Source organism: Littorina saxatilis, linkage group LG8 (genome assembly GCF_037325665.1).
Source record: "Littorina saxatilis isolate snail1 linkage group LG8, US_GU_Lsax_2.0, whole genome shotgun sequence".
Classification (NCBI taxonomy): domain Eukaryota; kingdom Metazoa; phylum Mollusca; class Gastropoda; order Littorinimorpha; family Littorinidae; genus Littorina; species Littorina saxatilis.
Window position 1 is genome coordinate 64,723,501 of NC_090252.1, and position 22,164 is coordinate 64,745,664.

General features: G+C 42.1%; 1 protein-coding gene and 1 long non-coding RNA gene across 3 annotated transcripts in view; one reads left to right on the top strand and one right to left on the bottom strand.

Moving 5' to 3' along the window:
• LOC138974160 (uncharacterized) overlaps positions 1–22,164 on the top strand; it is a 318,701-nt gene that overhangs the window by 139,595 nt on the left and 156,942 nt on the right. The window lies entirely within an intron of this gene.
• Positions 4,408–7,535, bottom strand: LOC138974141 (uncharacterized). Of its 2 annotated transcripts, XR_011458331.1 has the most exons (4): positions 7,356–7,535; positions 6,950–7,024; positions 6,563–6,643; positions 4,408–6,123 (listed from the first exon to the last, which is right to left on the bottom strand). It is a non-coding gene; the product is annotated as an uncharacterized lncRNA (long non-coding RNA). The 2 variants fall into 2 exon arrangements; XR_011458330.1 differs by having other exon boundaries at positions 4,412–6,123; positions 6,950–7,535.

Genomic DNA, 22,164 nt, shown 5'->3' on the forward strand with positions numbered 1-22,164 from the left:
CTAGATAAGAGGTACACTTTCTTTGACACTAATTTACTAAGTTGTTCAATGTGAGTTGACCAAGACAGGTTGTTATCGATGTGGACACCTAGAACTTTGTGATGGTCGACTTTTTCCACTATATTGCCGTCAATCATTAAATCGGGACCAGTTGAGGTAAAATTCTGTCGTTTTTGTCTAGTTGTAATTATCATATATTTGGTTTTCTTTGGGTTAAGAGACATGTGATTTAGGTCAGTCCATTCTGTCAGCTGGTTTAGACTTCCTTGGAGGGATTCTGATAAGCGAGTTAAATTTTTGTTACTGGAGTGAATTGTGGTATCATCTGCAAAAAGTTCACATAAATGTTGAATATAAAGGGGGAGGTCATTAACATATATTGAGAAGAGCAGAGGTCCTAATACCGATCCTTGTGGTACACCGTAATCTACAGCTTGCATGCTCGATGCTCTAGTGTTTGTAAGAACTGTCTGTTGTCTGTCAGAGAGGAATGAACTAACAAGATTGATAGTATCATATCCGACGCCATACAAACCGAATTTTCTAAGCAATAATGTGTGATCAATTACGTCAAAGTCTACGAAAATGGCACCACAGAATTCATTATCGTTTATTTTGTCCAACCACTGATCAACAAGAGAGATTAAGGCAGTGTGGCAGGAATGCTTAGCTCTAAATCCTGATTGTTTAGGATGGAATAAGTTGTTTTGGTTGAAATGTGTTAGGATGTGTTTGTTGATATGCTTTTCCAGTGGTTTTGATAACACAGACAAAATGGAAATTGGCCTATAAGCAGAGGGAGAGAGAGAGAGAGAGAGAGAGAGAGAGAGAGAGAGAGAGAGAGAGAGAGAGAGAGAGAGAGAGAGAGAGAGAGAGAGAGAGAGAGAGAGAGAGAGAGAGAGAGAATTGAATTGAATTGAACTTTATTTATCAAGCATTAAGATTTAAGGCTACGCCTTTTCTTACAATCTGTCCTTGGGAAGCATAGACACACAATTATATAATTAAAAATTAAGAATTAAAAAGTTAAAAAGTTAACCAAAAAAAGGAGGTCGGAGACACAGAGAGAGAGAGAGAGAGAGAGACAGAGAGAGAGACAGAGAGAGACAGAGGGAGAGACAGAGACAGAGAGAGAGACAGACACACACAGAGAGGGAGACAGAGAGAGAGACAGGGAGAGAGAGAGACACACACACAGGGAGAGAGAGACAGAGAGAGAGAGACAGAGAGAGAGACACACACAGAGAGAGAGACACACAGAGAGAGACACAGAGAAAGAGAGAGAGAGACACAGAGAGAGAGAGAGACACAGAGAGACAGAGAGAGAGAGAGACACAGAGAGAGAGAGACACACACAGAGAGACAGAGAGAGAGACAGAGAGAGAGAGAGAGAGACAGAGAGACACACAGAGAGGGAGACAGAGAGAGAGAGACACACAGAGAGAGACACACAGAGAGAGAGAGACACAGAGAGAGAGAGAACAAACACACCTTGGTCAACACACGCATACACGCACGCACGCACGCACACACGCACACACACAATCAGGAATCCGCTGACGGCAGTATCACTGTGTTCTGCTGGTGTTTTCTTTGAACTCGGGTTTGTTAAAAACAACGGCAGAACACAGTAAGGGAAGTTGCTGTGTTCTGCCGTTGTTTTTTGAGAACTTAAATCGGTTTAAATGGACTTACTTTATGAAATCTGAGGAACTAAACGTCATTGAGACTTAAAATTTACTGACAAAATGCGCACTGATGTGCTCATAATGATGACATAAAAATTTCATTTTTGACAAAAATGGACTTACTGTGTTTTGTCAGAGGACGGCAGATCTGTTTACAAAATGAAATATTGTTGAAAACTGACCGTCGGATTGCAGTTTTGTCGAAGAAACTGCGTTAAAAGAAGGGGAACTACTCTTGAGTATGAGTTACTCGCCTTGGGAATTTGCTTGTGATGAACGGTTTGTGCACGGCAGATCTAGATTCAGAAAACAACCTAACTCATGGATTTTATATGGAGATTCATGTGTTCAGGCCTGTAGTTGTTAATTTAAATGCGGTATGTTTGTATTGTTTGCTCCAGAGATGTAGTACAGCGCACCTATGATTGCTGCTTACTTGATGCTCACAATAATGACCATAGATTTGATTTTAATTGTATTACACTCCTCAGTGTCTCTAGTTTATGCTGTAAAAAGTCCCAAGGAATCTTCGGATAGATAGTATTGTTTTTTTGCCTGTTTTGTTGGGCCTACGTCTCGGCATAGATGTGTATTGACGGGATCGCCAACTCGTTGCGCGCGCTCACCAAGTAGCGGAAAGCGGAAAAGACGATTTTGACAGTAACTTTACTTCCGGTGCAGTCTTTCAACACATGGAGAAGAAGGAGAATTTCGAAGGGGAGGTGGAGTTTGTGGCTGAGGTATGTGAAAAGCAAGCAAAGCAATATAAAAAGATCATTGCTGATGATTGAAATGAGTCATGTGAATCAACAATAAAGATTGATTGTGGACGGCACGTCATTATTTTTGTTTTTAACACTTGAAACGCGAGAGCATCTGACACACTGGTAAATCCGAAGCTGTGCACGCAAGCTGATCAGCAGATCGTTTTTCTGCAGAATTCTCGCTCACATCGGCCACTATTTTAGCTCAGCGAACCGACAAATTTGCAACAGAACAATTTCTGAATGTTAGAAATTCGGCTGTAGATTTATAGATACCCTTTCTATTCCATGGTTGTTGTTTTTTCAGGGGGAAAGTACCGACATCTCAATCGCTGAAAAGATGACAGCATCACCACAAAAGAAACTCCAAGAATTGCCAAAAGTAAGTAAAAATATTGACAGATCTATGTAAAAGACTATGAAAATTTAGAACTGGAACAACAGATATTCAAGAAATAACCGATAAGTGATATATTATAACTGAACCATTGATTGATTTGAATGTACATCATGCATGGAAGTTAAAAATGGTGCAGGAACTGAAGTCAGATCAACACATCAAAAAGATCAGTGCAATATATTTGTTTTCTCTCCCCTCTTGCATAATTCTGTTTTGATATAGTCTATATGCTTGATGTCTTCTGTTGTTTTTAAATTCATTGTCACTTCTAAATTGCATGCTTTATTGCAGAACGCTTGTTCTTTCTGCCTTTCAACTGCCTTTCACCGGAGCTCAGAGAGCTTGTCGACCTATTCTCCACCAAATCGTTCAACTTCAAACGTCTATCAACTGCCATTAATAGCTATCATCCAGCTATTTGTATAGACAGTTAGACTTATTTCTCTAGAAATTTAGTTTTACTAAGGGTTTATTGTTCTGCTTTTTTTCAGACATTCCGTCCCGCACCAGAATTGCCAGAGGTTGTTGCAACTACAACTTTGAAGAACTGTGTCGTGATGTACAGCAGCTTCCCGAGTCGTGGTGCCTCGCGAAGAACAAGGGGAACCAGGTGGTTAAGGTTGTTGTGCTGGAGCCTGGAGGCCAGCTTGGTTAAGGTTTGACTTTGAGTCAGCATTTTCAGTGATTTTTCTACGCAGCCGATGGTGTTTGGATTTAAAGTGTAAAGGAAAAAGTCCCTCCTGAAGCAGCGTGCTGCAGTTTAGACTGGCTTGGCGACAGTGTTGAAGTGAGTGACAAGTAACATTTTCAGTAAATTGCTTTGTGTTACAATTAATCAACACCAATTCTGAGCCAAGAGAATGATTTTTTTTTTTTTTCATTTGGAATGTTGTGTTTTATAGGTTAGGTGTGGAAAATTGGATTTGACTGTAAAGCTCTTTAGCAGAGAATGTAAATAAACTTGACCAAGAAATTATTGCGACAAATTTTAAACTCCCAAATTAAAGCATTGATTAATTCCCGTTAATTAATTAATTAAATTAAATGTCACAAGAATTTATGCTTTAATTTGGGTGCAACATGTTGAAACTTTGTTTGAGAATGTATCTACTTCATTGATTAAATATATGCATGTGTATGAATAGGAATCTTTCTTGTGTCAAATTGTGCGAATTGAGACTGAGTGAGATAGTGAATGTTGGTACATTACAGGGCCGGACTAAGCAAAGAGGAGGGGGGGGGGGGGTTGCCAGTGGTGGTCCAGGGGGATGTTCCTCTGCCCCTTGTTGGGGTCAGGGGAAGGGTAGGTCATATTCTGAGATAGGAAAATGGTCGCTTCTTGCATGAAACAGCATAAAATAAACAATAATACATTTTTTTTAAATAAGTGAGGTACATGTTTAGGTTGGGGAGGGGGGGGGGGTTGCATACCCCCCCCCCCCCCCCCCCCCCGGTAGCCCTAGTCCGGCCCTGCATTAATTGTCACTGTATGGTGTGTGTGTGTGTCACTGTGACCAAAGATACATATGCTCTATTTGAGTTCATACAACTTCCAATTCCATTCAAACGTTAACAAAGTGTTGCTTTCTTTCTTTCTTTATTTGGTGTTTAACGTCGTTTTCAACCATTCAAGGTTATAACAAAGTGTTGCTGGTATGCGACTGAACATGTTCTATTAGGAAAGCAAAGCAAATTCCAGTGTACATAGTGGTCAACATAAAAACAATCAGACGCATCGATGCAAGACATTTATCAAGTGGCTGACAATTGATTTTGAAATGAAAACTGTTTGCAAAATATCTCGCTGTCAAAATTATATTTTGAACAAGTACATAAAGGAATTAGGTTTGAACCATAGCAAAATGAATATGTTTCAATTTTTCATGTTGCAGACTTAAATTTACATGGACTCATGAAAATACAGAACAGGCACTGAACAAGCCATACATGTGATACAATACTGAACCAAATAGGAAGAGAAGTACATTTTAACACAAAAAATTGACACCTAAGACAACAATCAAGAAGTTCAAATTCAATGTACATGCACTTGATCAGATAGGATAGTTTGTACTGCATGAAGAAAGATCATACACAACACACTACAGAGATCCTTCCTGATTGTTCTCAACATTGTATGTTTTCAGCTTTTTCCTCAAACTCCTTTCTTTCCATGTGCATTTCATTTTGTCCAACATTGTATGTTTTCAGCTTTTTCCTCAGTCTTTTCTTTCCATGTACATTTCATTTTGTCCATCATTGTCTTCAGTTTGTGGTGGAGTCTTATTTAAAAAAAAACAGAACATTTTGCAAAGTGTCTTCTTGAACAGCTTGTGAAAGATCAAATGAATACAAAGTGTCATAAAAACACACCGGAACAGCATCACTGTTCCTGCATGGTTCAATAAAGTCATCTGCTTTTGCCTGTGTGTTGATGCACAGGTTTCCCAGAAAATATGTTCCATGGACATCAAATCACCAAAGGGAAGTAATCGCTCTTTATGCATACGACATGTGTAATAGATTAAGCGAGAGTTGTACGCAACCTTTTCTCCTGGCACGAGAGGATGAAAGTCGCTTGTATATTTCAATGCTTGTTATTCTCTCAGGTGCCAGGAGAAAAGGTTTTGTACAACTCTCGCTTACTCTATTACACAGTCATGTCGTATGAATAAAGAGCAATTACTTCCCTTTGGTTATTTGATATCATCAACGCTTTGCCTCATTCTGTTTAAGATTTCTGCTTTGTGTTGCATGGACAGACACATCTGCAATACATTGGGCTTGGCAAAGGTCAGTTTGCCCTTGTTCAGCATGCTTGTCATGTCAGTTTGCCCTTGTTCAGCATGCTTGTCATGTCAGGGGTGGTTTCACTGTAGGATTCAGGTGCGCAAGTCATGGCTTCCAAACACTGCAATTTCTCATCTCTGTACGCACTCTTTTGGAGACACCAAACTCTCTGTTTTAGCTTTTTGGCAACACATCCTCCAACATACTTTGCATTGTCCTCTTCATCCTCTTTGATTTCTAATGCACTTACTGGTTCCCTAGTTTTTCTTCATAGGCCTTTAAGACACCAACAGTATAAACATGTTCAAGGCAATCCAGGCTGAAACTGCAGGGGATATTGTCAACTCAGTAATGCCTGAATGCTGGGTTGAAAAAGCAGAGTAGTACCTGGCCCACGCCTTCTCCTTGGCAGCATTCCCAACCTTGCCTCAGGGAACTAGGCAGTCATGAAGAAGCAGAAGTTTCTCTTCCAGATCTGCACCTAAAACACAGAAAATAAAATATTATAAATAAAACAACACACAAATATAGCAGAAATCAACCCAAGAGTGAAACTGAAGATGTAGATGCATGCACACAATCAAAACCAACAACACACGACAACAACCAAAAACTACACTTTACATGAATGGATGTGAACTTATTAAATTTTTGTATTCCATTTGTCGTTATAGAACGTGTTGACAAACCACTTTCATGAATCCTTATTATGTCTTTCAACTATGACATGTGCTATCAATGATCCTAAAAAACACATGAAATATTGTAGTGGCAGGCATGTACCTAAAATATTTGTAAACAGTAGCCTCTCTGTGCAACGAAGCAGTATTTTTGCTTGAAAACTATGAATGAAAGTGATCTTTCAGGTACTGGGACTTTGCAAGCTGATTTTTTTTATATCGCCTTACTCAAAAACTTACTTTTCAATTACTGAATTGGTCGACAAGCCCTCTGAGCTCCGGTGAAAGGTAGTTGTCATTCTTGATAGATGCACAAGCGTTCTGCAATAAAGCATGCAATTTAGAAGTGACAATGAATTTAAAAACAACAGAAGACATCAAGCATATATCAAAACAGAATTATGCTGGAGGGGAAAGAAAACAAATATGTTGCACTGATCTTTTTGATGTGTTGATCTGACTTCAGTTCCTGCACCATTTTTAACTTCCATGCATGATGTACATGTATTCAAATCAATCAATGGTTCAGTTATAATATATCACTTATCGGTTATTTCTTGAATATCTGTTGTTCCAGTTCTAAATTTTCATAGTCTTTTACATAGATCTGTCAATATATTTACTTACTTTTGGCAATTCTTGGAGTTTCTTTTGTGGTGATGCTGTCATCTTTTCAGCGATTGAGATGTCGGTACTTTCCCCCTGAAAAAACAACAACCATGGAATAGAAAGGGTATCTATAAATCTACAGCCGAATTTCTAACATTCAGAAATTGTTCTGTTGCAAATTTGTCGGTTCGCTGAGCTAAAATAGTGGCCGATGTGAGCGAGAATTCTGCAGAAAAACGATCTGCTGATCAGCTTGCGTGCACAGCTTCGGATTTACCAGTGTGTCAGATGCTCTCGCGTTTCAAGTGTTAAAAACAAAAATAATGACGTGCCGTCCACAATCAATCTTAATTGTTGATTCACATGACTCATTTCAATCATCAGCAATGATCTTTTTGTATTGCTTTGTTTGCTTTTCACATACCTCAGCCACAAACTCCACCTCCCCTTCGAAATTCTCCTTCTTCTCCATGTGTTGAAAGACTGCACCGGAAGTAAAGTTACTGTCAAAACCTCTCGCAGCCGCAGACGGGAGTTCGAAACAGGGCCAGCGTTGGCGCGCGCGCAGAGTTGGCGATCCTGTCAAGGGATATCTATGGTCTCGGTGAGCGGACGCTCTTGTGCGGCGGAGATCGGAATGCGGTCGCATAGTTTTACTGCAACGCGCGTGCAGCCGGGAGTTGAGTATTTTTATCCTCCGTCCCATAACACCATTTCTGGCAAACAATAGGGCTTTGTTTCCACTTCTTTCACACTTTGAAGATATCTAACACCATGTATGGGCTAAACAACACGTTTGGCGATTGATTGCTGTATAGATCTAGTTGATTAGCTCAGTGTAGTGATTTGATTTGACTAGACGACTCCAAAACAAAGATGGCTGCCGAATCTTCGAGCAGCACATTTGTTGAGTCATCGACGAACAAAACAGAGGTAAGTGAGCACATTTTACGATTAATAGTGCATTACAGTAACAATTGAAGCAAAGTAGGTAGAAAAACTAACATGCATACGCCGTAAGCTAAGTTTTCCGTGCTTCGTACTGTACTGTTCAAAGTGATTCTGAAACTGAAAGTGAAAGACGAACACAGCACACTCATGTGTACACGCTTTCTCGCCCTGTTAGTGTTACAGACACCCATCTAAATTAATATCTAAGAAATGGTATGGTATGGTATGGTATATATTTATAGTCACGGCAGAGTTCTCTGCGTGAAATTCGGGCTGCTCTTCCCAGTGATAGCGCGTCGCCATAGTACGGTGTCGATTTCATCTTTCGCCTGTGTACATATATTTCCCCCTCGATACTCAAGACTGAAATGTTGTTTCCTAGTAAAATTAAGAAGTGAAATTATGTATGGACGAAAGGCATGTCAGTTTCTTGCATTTGAAGAAAATTGGTGGTGAAATTTAATAGATTTCACCCCCAAAATCGATTTCTTCGAAAACGTGTACCGAGTGGTTACACGTCCCTTGAGTAAGAAGGGAAACATTTTGGGATGAATCAAATTTCTAAGTTAAATAAAACAAATTGGTTGGACAAATTTGGCCCCATTAATGTAAGGTACACAGGGTCGCTCATCAGTACTGTCGAAGGGTGGTTTTTTGTTCAGTGTAGAGTTTATACTAGATCAACGAGGCCGAGAATCGAAATACAGATCAACACGGCGAAAGATGAAAACGTCACACCGGCACCACCTCCTTTTTATATTTAGTCAAGTTTTGACTAAATATTTTAACGTAGAGGGGGGAATCGAGACGAGGGTCGTGGTGTATGTGTGTGTGTGTGTCTGTCTGTCTGTCTGTCTGTCTGTCTGTGTGTGTGTGTGTGTAGAGCGATTCAGACTAAACTACTGGACCGATCTTTATGAAATTTGACATGAGAGTTCCTGGGTATGAAATCCCCATACGTTTTTTTCATTTTTTCAATAAATGTCTTTGATGACGTCATATCCGGCTTTTCGTGAAAGTTGAGGCGGCACTGTCACGCTCTCATTTTTCAACCAAATTGGTTGAAATTTTGGTCAAGTAATCTTCGACGAAGGCCGGGGTTTGGTATTGCATTTCAGCTTGGTGGCTTAAAAACTAATGAGTGAGTTTGGTCATTAAAAATCTGAAAATTGTAAAAAAATTATTTTTTTTATAAAACGATCCGAATTTACGTACATCTTATTATTTATCATTTGCTGATTCCAAAAATATATAAATATGTTATATTTGGATTAAAAACGAGCTCTGAAAATTAAAAATATAAAAATTATTATCAAAATCAAATTGTCCAAATCAATTTAAAAACACCTTCATCTTATTCCTTGTCGGTTCCTGATTCCAAAAACATATAGATATGATATGTTTGGATTAAAAACACGCTCAGAAAGTTAAAACGAAGAGAGGTACAGAAAAGCGTGCTATCCTTCTCAGCGCAAGTACTACCCCGCTCTTCTTGTCAATTTCACTGCCTTTGCCGTGCGCGGTGGACTGACGATGCTACGAGTATACGGTCTTGCTGCGTTGCATTGCGTTCAGTTTCATTCTGTGAGTTCGACAGCTACTTGACTAAATATTGTATTTTCGCCTTACGCGACTTGTTTTTCCCTGTGTGCATTGTGTATTTGTTTACCTATTAGGTTGGGTTTTCTACAGAATTTTGCCAGGGACAATTTTCTTGTTGCCGTGGGTTCTTTTACGTGCGCTGAATGCGTGTTGCACACGGGACCTCGGTTTATCGTCTCATCCGAAAGACTAGCACCCAGACCACACCACATCTGGTCTAGTGGATGGGGGAAAGGTATAGGCTCCAAACAAGATTCGAACCCATGACCCCTCAATTTCTAGCTGGGTGCATTACCACTAGACCACTATGCCACCACTTTCAGGGAATGGAGTCAGCACAAATGTTAACTCCGGGAAAATATCCCCCTAGGCAGATTCGAACTCTCGTCGTCAGATTACAAATCCTGCGCACTACTGACTGAGCCCCCCCCCCCCCCCCCCCCCCCCTGTATGTAAATATAACTGTGTATATTTAAAATCTGAGTAACAGGCGCTCAGTTTCGACTCATCTATTCGTCAAGCGTCCAGCATACTGCTGATCATTATTGATTTCATTTTTCCCCTTGTTGCAGAACATTCCGTTGAACCTGGACTGTGCGATCTGTGAACAAGCGACAAAACCAGGGGAGTCAGCAAAGATCCACAGCTGCTTTTCCAGCGCCTTCTTCATGTTGCTGGTGGCGACTTGTCCAAGCTCCAAGACATTTTCCAGCATGAACTGACAGCCCTGCCCTCATCCTTGTTTGACGACAGCGGGTTCATGCGAGAATCCAGCAAACACCTCTTGGCAAAGCACTTGTGGGATGCCAGTGAAGGCTGCAAGCAGGAAATGTTGAGAACCAAAGATGTTCACTACATCCTTGATGGGGGCTCTTTAATTCATCAACTGTCTTGGCTGAGAGGCACATCCTACACGCACTTGGCTGAGAGGTATGTTGAGTATGTGAAGAACTCATACCCTCTTGCAACAGTCGTCTTTGATGGGTATTTTGGGGGCCCTTCGACCAAAGACATGGCCCATGTTCAAAGACGCACCCTGCCTGGCCGTGATGTGCAGTTCACTCCTGACATGTTGCTCTCAGAGAAGAAGGAGGAGTTCCTCTCCAACACCACCAACAAACAGCGGTTCATTCATCTTGTTGGCAATTGCTTTGAGGAGAATGGGATTCCGGTGCAGCATGCTCAGGGGGATGCTGACTGTGTCATAGTTCAGGTCGCACTTCAGTCTGCCGTAGAATACACTACACATGTTGTTGGGGAAGACACAGACCTACTCATTCTTCTTCTGTTTCATGTCAAGTCAGACATGAAGGATGTGTTCTTCTCCTCAAGCAGGGCAAGTACAACAAGACTTTGGGACATCAGATCAACGCAGAACCGTCTTGGCCCCAATGTGTGCAAGAATATCTTATTTGCGCATGCATTTAGTGGCTGTGACACAACTTCTCGGCCTTTCAGTGTCGGAAAATGTGTCCCAGTGAAGAAACTGCAAAACAAGAACAAACTGTTTGAAAATAGTGCCACGGTTTTCCTGCAGACTAATTCGGATCACCAGATGATTGCAGAGACAGGAGAGAAACTGTTAGTCGACATCTACAAAGGAAATGATGGTGACACTCTTGACAAGCTTCGGCTGGTAAAGTACCACGAGAAAGTGTTCACCGGCTCTAAGCAAGTTCAGCCAAAAGTCCTGCCTCCTACTTCAGCTGCAGCCAAGTACCACTCCTACAGGGTCTTTTACCAGGTTCAGGAGTGGGCTTGTTTGGGTACCAGTCTGGAGCTCATGCCTGAAGAATGGGGGTTTCAGCTTCAGCGGGGACAGCTGCTTCCTGTTCACACTGACATTCCTCCAGCCCCTGAGGAGTTAATGAACATCATCAGATGTGGTTGCACTACTGACTGTTCCTCACAACGCTGTAGTTGCCGGAAGGTCGGCCTTAGCTGCACAACTGCCTGTGGACAGTGCCGTGGAATAAGTTGCCTCAATTCGATCGACGATGCTTCCCATGGATGAAGAGGAGGAGGAGACTAATATTTGAGGTAGGAGTCACTAGGACTGTAGAAATGGAGTCAGATAGGTATCTAGGTTGAATTATGCATCATGTAAGGGATTTTCTTTGTTATGATGCTTTTCGTCATCAGGTATGATCACCGTTGCCGCGGGAAATAAAGTTCTTACTGAATATTTCATCAGCGGAAATGGATTTTAGCTTAATATTCTTGTTATTCAGCTCAAGCCCTTTCATTTGATATGCAGCATGATAGGGTTCTCATTTTTTTCCAAGAAATTGCTAATTTCTTTTTTTTTTTTTTAAATATCGAAAAAGCCCGAAAAAAAATTAATTGTTCCAGTTTCTCACCGGGACTTTTCATATGTGTTTTTTCTTGGTTGGTACTATGTATTGTGATATAAATCAATTCTATGTTCATTATTGTGAGGTGAAATCATAAGTGGCCTAGACTAATGTATATTTCGTACGTATAGAGCGTTCGGAACTTTTCAGTCGCAAAAGTAGTACCAAAACAGAACAGCTTCTCAACCCATTGCACTATCGAGGATTCAGGCTGTTGCTGGCTCGTTATTTGTTTTGTTGCTGGGTCATTATCGAAAAATAACTAGCTCTACAAGTTTACAGAGGTAAAGAAGCAGAGGGGGAAATAATTGTCGATAACCACTCGTTAAAAAGCCATTAACAACCTGCTCGGGAGGCACATTGATACAGCCTCAACTAGTCTCGGTTAGCTTTGAGGGTCATTTTACAAGTAGGAAATCTGAAGGCCAACGAAATACCGAGACCATAAGGTATGCGAAGTGATGACGTCGAATACGTGACGTAAGTTGATGCATGAATTCTTCCGGACTACGTCAGTCAATTCCAAAGATCGCTTTTGTGATGAAAATAATTTGTTTTAGAGTTTGCTGTCCAGAAACCCGTCAAAAAAGAAGGGAAAATGTGTGTGAAAGAAAACAAAACAGGAGCAGAGTGATACGATAGGAATACAGAGACATATTTCTTGGGACTTGACCCTTGCAGGTAGGTGGACTAAAAGTAGTGTGTGAACAGAACAGAACCAATTCTGTCTGTTTACAACCGCATGAAAGCAGGAAAGAGATCGTCGTCAGATTGAATTACAATAACATTAACATGCTTCCATTTGAAACTTCTCGGTCTTCATCGCTTCGCTCCGTCGGGCTTCAATTACCTTTGGTCGGGCGTCAATCCACGATGACGACCTCGAAGTTTCAAATGGAAGCATGTTAATGTGTAATTATATTTAATCAGGTTTACCCATCAGTTGTCCAGTCACACAATTTCGGCTCTCTGGTGTAGATCTAAATTATGAATCAGAAATTATTTTACACATAATTATTAGGCCAAAAAAAATTGTCTGTTTCTGGTAACATGGCTAAAAAAAATAGGGTAGGTAGGTAGGGATTTTTCTTCTTTTTTTTTTTACCCCCAAATGTAGACCAATAAAACTAACTTTAAAAATATCGCAAAGAGACTGGATTCACTATACATAGAGACAAGACACTCAACACATTTACAAATCTGTGACAAAGACTGAAAGAGTATGACATGTTTTTCTTTGTTTACCTGGTCTGATATTTCTATGATGAAACAGAAAAGAAGACTTGAGACATCTGACATCTTGAGCTTGGACAAATGGGAATTTTAGTAGAAGGGTGGGGCCTCAGTAGCACAGGTGGGAGTGCATTGAACTTGTGATCCTTGGAGTTTGGAAAAAAAAAGTTTAGGGTCGGCGCCGAAATTTAGGGTCGGTCGGGTGACCAGAAACAGACAATTTGTTTTTGTGGCCTTAGGGGTATTGGCATTTTTGCAGGTGGAGTACTCTATATTGATGACTGAAAGTGCTGGAACAGCAAATTGCAGAGGAACTGTACAAGAAGCCTCATATCCAGTGGAGCTGCAGACGTGACAAAGAGACATCCCTTTACACAGAGGATGCTTGGTGAACTTCATGCAGGCCGAAACCCGAGGCAGCATGCATGAGCAGTATAGTATTAATCTCTTGAGCAGTAACAACAGAAGGTCAAACTCTTCATCTCTGAGTAAGTTCAGACACCTATTCTTCAATGGTTTGATTAGGACATGTTATCTGTGTGTGTGTGTTTTCTAGTAATGCATTTTTATTTTAAATTTTGAGTTATACTTTTAATTTGTATCCATGATTTTCCCCGAGTACGCTAGTACAGGGGCTCAGCAGACTTTAATTGTGTGTCTGTGTGTCTGTCTGTCTGTCTTTCTCCACTTAACAGCTTATTGCTGGGAAACTACTGGGCGCAGTTTGTTCAAAAGTTGATACACTAACTTGATAATAGGTCCAATTGATCGTATTAAAACTTCATAATGTTACCTGGGACCTAAATGCGAAATAAACCACAACACCGACTTGGCCGTAGGAGGAGTTCACACCGGCGGGGCAACACGCAGCCATTGACCTGATAGAACAGCCGAACGCGTCACACAAAAATACGTCATGACAAAGTTACAAGCAAAGCGAAAGAGACTTTGACGTCATTTACTTTTGTTCGGAATTTTCCGTCTGTTCCGAGCTTGTCAGTGAAGACCTGACGTGAGTAAGCTTACCCAAAACGTCTTTGTTCTCTATTCTCATTGCAGCTGTGAAATAATCAGTCTTGTGTCTCGGTCGTGTAGGTACAGAGTTTGCTTCTGCAATCATGGTGTTCGTGTTGATGACGGCTTCATAAGACAAAATAATAAGCGAATCTATCGCGAGGAAGACGTTTATGTACAAATCACCGAACCCAACCCATTTTTTGTGTGCATTTTTCTGAAGAATAAACTGCATGTGGTTAATTTCATCCGTTTAATGCTTGTCGAAACATATCTGATCACAGATGAGGTCGCAGTTTGTAGGTTGAATCTATGAATCGGCCAGAGATAGATCTGCATTTATGGTCAGTGTGTATCACCAAGTTAATGATACCGTAATGTCTGTGTGTATCACCAAGTTAATGGTACCGTCCTGTCTGTGTGTATCACCAAGTTAATGATACCGTCCTGTCTGTGTGTATCACCAAGTTAATGATACCGTCCTGTCTGTGTGTATCACCAAGTCAATAATACCGTCCTGTCTGTGTGTATCACCAAGTTAATGATACCGTCCTGTCTGTGTGTATCACCAAGTCAATGATACCGTCCTGTCTGTGTGTATCACCAAGTTAATGATACCGTTTTGTCTGTGTGTACCACCAAGTTAATGATACCGTCCTGTCTGTGTGTATCACCAAGTTAATGGTACCGTCCTGTCTGTGTATCACCAAGTCAATGGTACCGTCCTGTCTGTGTGTATCACCAAGTCAATGATACCGTCCTGTCTGTGTGTATCACCAAGTTAATGATACCGTCCTGTCTGTGTGTATCACCAAGTTAATGATACCGTCCTGTCTGTGTGTATCACCAAGTCAATGGTACCGTCCTGTCTGTGTGTATCACCAAGTGAATGATACCGTCCTGTCTGTGTGTATCACCAAGTCAATGGTACCGTCCTGTCTGTGTGTAACACCAAGTTAATGATACCGTCCTGTCTGTGTGTATCACCAAGCCAATGAGACCGTCCTTTCTGTGTGTATCACCAAGTCAATGATACCGTCCTGTCTGTGTGTATCACCAAGTTAATGATACCGTTTTGTCTGTGTGTATCACCAAGTTAATGATACCGTCCTGTCTGTGTGTATCACCAAGTTAATGGTACCGTCCTGTCTGTGTGAATCACCAAGTTAATGATACCGTCCTGTCTGTGTGTAACACCAAGTTAATGATACCGTCCTGTCTGTGTGTATCACCAAGTCAATGATACCGTCCTGTCTGTGTGTATCACCAAGTTAATGATACCGTCCTGTCTGTGTGTATCACCAAGTTAATGGTACCGTCCTGTCTGTGTGTATCACCAAGTTAATGGTACCGTCCTGTCTGTGTGTATCACCAAGTCAATGATACCGTCCTGTCTGTGTGTATCACCAAGTTAAAGGTACCGTCCTGTCTGTGTGTATCACCAAGTTAATGAAACCGTCCTTTCTGTGTGTATCACCAAGTTAATGGTACCGTCCTTTCTGTGTGTATCACCAAGTCAATGGTACCGTCCTGTCTGTATGTATCACCAAGTGAATGATACCGTCCTGTCTGTGTGTATCACCAAGTCAATGATACCGTCCTGTCTGTGTGTATCACCAAGTTAATGGTACCGTCCTGTCTGTGGGTATCACCAAGTCAATGAGACCGTCCTTTCTGTGTGTATCACCAAGTCAATGATACCGTCCTGTCTGTGTGTATCACCAAGTCAATGATACCGTCCTGTCTGTGTGTATCACCAAGTTAATGATACCGTTTTGTCTGTGTGTATCACCAAGTTAATGATACCGTCCTGTCTGTGTGTATCACCAAGTTAATGGTACCGTCCTGTCTGTGTGTATCACCAAGTGAGTGATACCGTCCTGTCTGTGTGTATCACCAAGTTAATGATACCGTCCTGTCTGTGTGTATCACCAAGTCAATGATACCGTCCTGTCTGTGTGTATCACCAAGTTAATGATACCGTCCTGTCTGTGTGTATCACCAAGTTAATGGTACCGTCCTGTCTGTGTATCACCAAGTCAATGAGACCGTCCTGTCTGTGTGTACCACCAAGTTAATGATACCGTAATGTCTGTGTGTATCACCAAGTTAATGGTACCGTCCTGTCTGTGTGTATCACCAAGTCAATGGTACCGTCATGTCTGTGTGTATCACCAAGTCAATGGTACCGTCCTGTCTGTGTGTATCACCAAGTTAATCATACCGTCCTGTCTGTGTGTATCACCAAGTCAATGGTACCGTCCTGTCTGTGTGTATCACCAAGTCAATGAAACCGTCCTGTCTGTGTGTATCACCAAGTTAATGATACCGTCCTGTCTGTGTGTATCACCAAGTCAATGGTACCGTCCTGTCTGTGTGTATCACCAAGTTAATGGTACCGTCCTGTCTGTGTGTATCACCAGGTCAATGAGACCGTCCTTTCTGTGTGTATCACCAAGTTAATGATACCGTCCTGTCTGTGTGTATCACCAAGTGAATGATACCGTCCTGTCTGTGTGTATCACCAAGTTAATGGTACCGTCCTGTCTGTGGGTATCACCAAGTCAATGAGACCGTCCTTTCTGTGTGTATCACCATGTCAATGAGACCGTCCTGTCTGTTAGTATCACCAAGTGAATGATACCGTCATGTCTGTGTGTATCACCAAGTCAATGGTACCGTCCTGTCTGTGGGTATCACCAAGTTAATGATACCGTCCTGTCTGTGTGTATCACCAAGTCAATGAGACCGTCCTTTCTGTGTGTATCACCAAGTCAATGAGACCGTCCTGTCTGTGTGTATCACCAAGTTAATGGTACCGTCCTGTCTGTGTGTATCACCAAGTTAAAGGTACCGTCCTGTCTGTGTGTATCACCAAGTGAGTGATACCGTCCTGTCTGTGTGTATCACCAAGTGAATGATACCGTCCTGTCTGTGTGTATCACCAAGTTAATGAGACCGTCCTGTCTGTGTGTATCACCAAGTTAATGATACCGTCCTGTCTGTGTGTATCACCAAGTCAATGATACCGTCCTGTCTGTGTGTATCACCAAGTTAATGAGACCGTCCTGTCTGTGTGTATCACCAAGTCAATGGTACCGTCCTGTCTGTGTGTATCACTAAGTAAATGATACCGTTATGTCTGTGTGTATCACCAAGTCAATGATACCGTCCTGTCTGTGTGTATCACCAAGTGAATGATACCGTCCTGTCTGTGTGTATCATCAAGTTAATGAGACCGTCCTGTCTGTGTGTATCACCAAGTTAATGATACCGTCCTGTCTGTGTGTATCACCAAGTCAATGGTACCGTCCTGTCTGTGTGTATCACCAAGTGAATGATACCGTCCTGTCTGTGTGTATCACCAAGTGAATGATACCGTCCTGTCTGTGTGTATCACCAAGTCAATGGTACCGTCCTGGCTGTGTGTATCACCAAGCCAATGAGACCGTCCTTTCTGTGTGTATCACCAAGTCAATGATACCGTCCTGTCTGTGTGTATCACCAAGTTAATGATACCGTTTTGTCTGTGTGTATCACCAAGTTAATGATACCGTCCTGTCTGTGTGTATCACCAAGTCAATGGTACCGTCCTGTCTGTGTGTATCACCAAGTGAATGATACCGTCCTGTCTGTGTGTATCACCAAGTCAATGGTACCGTCCTGGCTGTGTGTATCACCAAGTCAATGGTACCGTCCTGGCTGTGTGTATCACCAAGCCAATGAGACCGTCCTTTCTGTGTGTATCACCAAGTCAATGATACCGTCCTGTCTGTGTGTATCACCAAGTTAATGATACCGTTTTGTCTGTGTGTATCACCAAGTTAATGATACCGTCCTGTCTGTGTGTATCACCAAGTTAATGGTACCGTCCTGTCTGTGTGAATCACCAAGTTAATGATACCGTCCTGTCTGTGTGTAACACCAAGTTAATGATACCGTCCTGTCTGTGTGTATCACCAAGTCAATGATACCGTCCTGTCTGTGGGTATCACCAATTTAATGATACCGTCCTGTCTGTGTGTATCACCAAGTTAATGGTACCGTCCTGTCTGTGTGTATCACCAAGTTAATGGCACCGTCCTGTCTGTGTGTATCACCAAGTCAATGATACCGTCCTGTCTGTGTGTATCACCAAGTTAAAGGTACCGTCCTGTCTGTGTGTATCACCAAGTTAATGAAACCGTCCTTTCTGTGTGTATCACCAAGTTAATGGTACCGTCCTTTCTGTGTGTATCACCAAGTCAATGGTACCGTCCTGTCTGTATGTATCACCAAGTGAATGATACCGTCCTGTCTGTGTGTATCACCAAGTCAATGGTACCGTCCTGTCTGTGTGTATCACCAAGTTAATGGTACCGTCCTGTCTGTGGGTATCACCAAGTCAATGAGACCGTCCTTTCTGTGTGTATCACCAAGTCAATGATACCGTCCTGTCTGTGTGTATCACCAAGTCAATGATACCGTCCTGTCTGTGTGTATCACCAAGTTAATGATACCGTTTTGTCTGTGTGTATCACCAAGTTAATGATACCGTCCTGTCTGTGTGTATCACCAAGTTAATGGTACCGTCCTGTCTGTGTGTATCACCAAGTTAATGATACCGTCCTGTCTGTGTGTATCACCAAGTCAATGATACCGTCCTGTCTGTGTGTATCACCAAGTCAATGATACCGTCCTGTCTGTGTGTATCACCAAGTTAATGATACCGTCCTGTCTGTGTGTATCACCAAGTTAATGGTACCGTCCTGTCTGTGTGTATCACCAAGTCAATGATACCGTCCTGTCTGTGTGTATCACCAAGTTAATGATACCGTCCTGTCTGTGTGTATCACCAAGTTAATGGTACCGTCCTGTCTGTGTGTATCACCAAGTTAATGGTACCGTCCCGTCTGTGTGTATCACCAAGTCAATGATACCGTCCTTTCTGTGTGTATCACCAAGTTAATGATACCGTCCTGTCTGTGTGTATCACCAAGTCAATGGTACCGTCCTGTCTGTGTGTATCACCAAGTCAATGGTACCGTCCTGTCTGTGTGTATCACCAAGTGAATGATACCGTCCTGTCTGTGTGTATCACCAAGTCAATGGTACCGTCCTGTCTGTGTGTATCACCAAGTTAATGGTACCGTCCTGTCTGTGTGTATCACCAGGTCAATGAGACCGTCCTTTCTGTGTGTATCACCAAGTTAATGATACCGTCCTGTCTGTGTGTATCACCAAGTCAATGGTACCGTCCTGTCTGTGTGTATCACCAAGTTAATGGTACCGTCCTGTCTGTGGGTATCACCAAGTCAATGAGACCGTCCTTTCTGTGTGTATCACCATGTCAATGAGACCGTCCTGTCTGTTAGTATCACCAAGTGAATGATACCGTCATGTCTGTGTGTATCACCAAGTCAATGGTATCGTCCTGTCTGTGGGTATCACCAAGTTAATGATACCGTCCTGTCTGTGTATCACCAAGTCAATGAGACCGTCCTTTCTGTGTGTATCACCAAGTCAATGAGACCGTCCTGTCTGTGTGTATCACCAAGTTAATGGTACCGTCCTGTCTGTGTGTATCACCAAGTTAAAGGTACCGTCCTGTCTGTGTGTATCACCAAGTGAGTGATACCGACCTGTCTGTGTGTATCACCAAGTGAATGATACCGTCCTGTCTGTGTGTATCACCAAGTTAATGAGACCGTCCTGTCTGTGTGTATCACCAAGTTAATGATACCGTCCTGTCTGTGTGTATCACCAAGTCAATGATACCGTCCTGTCTGTGTGTATCACCAAGTTAATGAGACCGTCCTGTCTGTGTGTATCACCAAGTCAATGGTACCGTCCTGTCTGTGTGTATCACTAAGTAAATGATACCGTTATGTCTGTGTGTATCACCAAGTCAATGAGACCGTCCTTTCTGTGTGTATCATCAAGTTAATGAGACCGTCCTGTCTGTGTGTATCACCAAGTGAATAATACCGTCCTGTCTGTGTGTATCACCAAATGAATGAGACCATCCTGTATGTGGGTATCACCAAGTTAATGGTACCGTCCTGTCTGTGTGACTGTGTATCACCAAGGTAATGGTACCGTCCTGTCTGTGTGTATCACCAAGTTAATGATACCGTCCTGTCTGTGTGTCACACCAAGTGAATGAGACCATCCTTTCAGTGTGTATCACCAGGTCAATGAGACCATCCTTTCAGTGTGTATCACCAGGTCAATGAGACCATCCTTTCAGTGTGTATCACCAGGTCAATGAGACCATCCTTTCTCCTTGGTATGGGGAGTATGGTATCTTCACAACCAGGAAACAAACCTCGACGAAGCCCGGCTATATGATTGCATGGCAGATTTGAAGCTTAAACATTAATAAACACACACACACATATGGAGTCAGGATCAGGGGCCAGTTTCATAAGATAGCAGTGAACCGACTGACAGTCGATCGTGGTTGATCGCCGGGTCACCGAAAAGCGCGTTTCATGAGCGAATCACCGTCACCCGCGAACAACCGCAGTCGACCGACTGTACAGTCATCCGAATGTCCAAGTCGAGGGCTAAATTTAGCAACATTACCACTTCCGTTTGCTCATTCGCACGTGGAAATGGCCGATTTCGAAGAAAAAACTAGTCTTGGCCCGCTCAAAATAACAATGACCGAGACTTTCAGTAATTCCTTTGCGTGACGTCTAGACCCTCTTCAAGACATAATGACTTTTATCCTACATACGTGAGAGAGACACCCGTGAGATAATAATCGTTCAAATCACACGTGTGTATATCACGTAAATGAGGTCATGTCAAGCAAGTCTGTTTTTCCACAGCTTATGATGCCAAAGTCACCGAGACAAACGTCATTATAGAAACAAAAATTGCGCTCGCTAATTACCCTCGATGAATATTTAGAACTAACACGTCACGCCACACTTTCAGAGTGACGTTTCTTTGCTTTGACGTAATAGATTGCACGAGGCTTTAGAAGAGATCGAGGTTCCAAAACAAGCGTCTTCAATTTAGCTGCCTCGTCTGCAAGACATTTTCAGTAAAATACACGTAAGTACAGTATGTAGGATAAACAGAATACTACATGGCCTGCTGTGGTGTGTGTGACTCGTTGCTTTTTCAAATAGTGAACAGCTCGCTTTCGCTCGCAGTTCAATATTTAAAAAAACAACTCGTGTAAATCTGGTACGACACAGCAAGCCATGTAGTATTCTCTATGTCTCCTGGATTATTGCGTCATGATAGATACATTTCGAAAAACAATCACAAGGTTTGGCTAACAATCCAAAAAAGTGTGAGCATTCTACCATTGACTGTGCGGATAATTACATTTATTTTCGGTTTACCGCAGTAAGCCGAACACAGTGTTGGGGGGAGAGCATCACCGTGTTTGGCCGACTTCCGGTGAGACGACCCGCAGTCGGCCGACTGAAATTGTGTTCGTAAAACCCGATAACGTCGGATTACTGTGGTTCTCTCGGACAACTGCGGTTGGCCGACTGTGTTTCTGGCTTATGAAACTGGCCCCTGGAGTCCACATTTAGACTGCCTTTGTGCACACACACACACACACACACACACACACACACACACACACACACACACAATACACACGCGCGCACGCACCCGCGCGAGCACCCAAGCACGTGCGCACGCACGAAAATAGTCCCGCACGAACTCACGCAAGCACGGACAGTGAAAACATCGAAAGTAGTTTCTGTGTGGGTTTTTTCGACTGAAAGACGACGACATTGTGTTATGACAAATCACGGCATTGAAATACCGAGTAATAATCTGTTCAATGAATACATCTGATATAAACAGTTTGCACTAATATAATAGCCACAAAAACAATAGAAAGGCCTAAACAATAACGCCGCTTATAATTGCAGCTTTTATATATTATAAAAGTTTACTATAAGTAAAAAAATTTAAAAAAAAAAGTGTTTTTCTGTTCAAGCCTGTTAAGTTGAATTAACACAGTCCCAACACTGATTGCAACATGTATGGTGCCACACCTAACAAGAAGACCACCCGCTCGTATGCCTCACCTTCGTCACAAAAAGTATCAACCTGACGCAAATT